The sequence below is a fragment of the Penaeus vannamei genome, chromosome 23 (genome assembly GCF_042767895.1).
Source record: "Penaeus vannamei isolate JL-2024 chromosome 23, ASM4276789v1, whole genome shotgun sequence".
Lineage (NCBI taxonomy): Eukaryota > Metazoa > Arthropoda > Malacostraca > Decapoda > Penaeidae > Penaeus > Penaeus vannamei.
The window spans coordinates 427471-429970 of NC_091571.1; the positions used below are offsets into that span (position 1 = coordinate 427471).

General features: G+C 40.2%; 1 protein-coding gene across 1 annotated transcript in view; it reads right to left on the bottom strand.

The window, feature by feature from the left end:
• Nucleotides 1–2500, bottom strand: part of LOC138866029 (uncharacterized) — a 303736-nt gene that overhangs the window by 301153 nt on the left and 83 nt on the right. The window lies entirely within an intron of this gene.

Consider the following 2500-nt stretch of genomic DNA (forward strand, 5'->3'; position numbering starts at 1 on the left):
AAAATATTTTTTACGTTTTCCTCCATTCAGTTAAAGGTGTTGCTTGTCCAGCTTTGGACTCTATACTTTTTTTCTCTTGGGCAGCGTTCGCCTTCCTCTTCTCCCCAAAGGACCACTGAGTACTGCCTTCCAATTCCCAGTCTCGCGAGTCATTCACAGAGCAGCAACCTAGCGTTTATGGTGAAAAGTCAAGCATCTTGAATAGTTGACCATCCTAATCATAGAGAAAAGTAAGGGCTATCTTTGAGACCAATATTAAGGATACGAAAGTCTGGAAATGAAGCAGTAAGAGCCGATGATTGCAGTCGGAGGGTGGAAGAATATGCAGGAGGTTCAATTAGAAGCGGTGGAGAAAGCGGTGCTGTTAATGAGGGAGAGAAGGCCAGTGCAAGAACATAATTAGAGGGATGAAAAAGATTAATGGAAATGTCGAGATAATGTTAAAGATTAGAGGAAGGAAATAAAAGATGTAACTGAAAATAAACGGCAACAATGAGTTAATAATAGGACGTCAAGAAAAGGTGATGTAATGCATCTATTTAAGGACAAGAGGCGAGAGGTCGCAAATAGGGGACCTAAGCATGCCATCAATTTTACAGAAGAGGTGAAGAAAACAGAGGGATGAGAAAACGAACATGAAGTGAAAGGGTTTTGTGTTGATATTGTGATAACAGATCTGACGCATTTCATTAAACAAAGGACAATGCAAAAGCAAAATGATTATATAACTGAACACTGCAGATTTTGCATGGACATTCGGTACTGGACGAAAAGTGGTTCACCTGTTACAAATAAAGAGAAGTAGAATGCAAAACCGGAAGATGATTAGCAAATATGTGTTGATATCGAAGAATATCAGTGGAAACAGGATATTGAAAAAAAAAGTTGGACTAACATCCAGAGAGAATCGGAAAAAAAGAAATGTGACTCGTGCATATCGATGAAAATGTGTACTTTGAATGATATAACAGGCTAAGTATAAGGGGAAAAGGGCATGTGTATAATATTCAATTTGCGGCTTCTGAAGAGGTTAGAGAGAGTGGTAAACGGACTGCAAGAATCTAATTTCAATGCAAAACTGAAAACAAAGGAAAAAGGAGAATAGTGATAGCAAAATGCAAGTAACAAAAGCATTAGACAACTAATGCAAATACAAATGTGCAGATAAAAGTATAGCTAATGAAATATATTGTTTGGTTAACGCTTCTGCGAAGTTTGCAAACCAAAATATAAAGAGAGTAAAACTGTCAACGACGCGATCCAACAATAATGAGGAATCTTGAAGAGTTCCAGTAACAATCAACAAGAATTGAGAACTGAAAGGGCTTAGTCCTTACCCACCGTGGTGCCCAGCCACAGCAGTAACCTCCGGGCGACAATTGCAACTTCTCGCGCTTGGGCGGGGCGCGAACCGCCGACCCCTCGGATGAGAGGCCGACACGTTACCACTGTACTAGCCTGGAGGCTATCGCATCGGTGTGGAACGTTGCATTTAGCTCGCAGAAGTGCTGCGTTTTAGACCTCATTTCCCCCGCATGCTGAGGTATTATGCTTCGATTATGTGTGTGCATATATATACGTATATATGTTAAGAATTGAGTTCTGTTTGGGAGACATCGGCTTTGTCTATTATGGGACTTTGGGGCATGAATAAAAGCATTTATAAATGAAATTGGTTTATTTAGAAAACTTTTTTTATGTCTGGGAGTACATGAGCACTGCAGGTGCGGGGGTGGGGGAGGGGTACAGGAACTTCGCATTATCTTGTACGGGATTCAGTCTGCCTTCGTATGGGTTTGCCGTCATCTTCTTCGCCACCTCATTATCTCATCAATTCACCATCTTGCCGCGCAAGATCAGCCGTCTTTGCCGTGACGTGACACTTGTTCACTATGCAAACGCTTGTTTCCCATGCCCACACCCTTCACCACTTTAACACTTCAGTTTACCATTATATTGCTTTTGGTTTATCTGATTAATACTTGTGTATTCTAGATATAACAAACCTCAATTATTTTTATCATTATAGAGAATAGAAAAAATGGAAAACCACAAGTGTGTGGACTGTACGTGACTAATATCATTTTCTTTATTTTCTTATCGCACCAAGAACAAGTACCCCCAGCGCCTACCGCACTTACCTCACCCTTGAAGAAAATAGAAGTGTAGCCGCCCCCGCCCCTCCCCCTAACAAAACACCACTCTAAAGGTCATTTTCCCTTGCAAAAGGAGGAAAGTTCTCTGAAACATTTATTTGCTCGGCGTCGATTTCAAACGCGATCCTCAATCGCCTCTGTTTTTGGTACCTTTCATCTCAGATTCTTGACTCGCATTCAATAACAGTAGATAAATAAACAAGCGGGTAAACTTTGATACGTCAATAAAACAAAAAATGTTAGGTAAATAATAAAAATACTATTTTAGGTCTACTTACCTTGCCGCCTCTTGTAAAGAGCGAGTAAACTTGTGTACGTGAATAAAACAAAAAATGTTAGTTAAA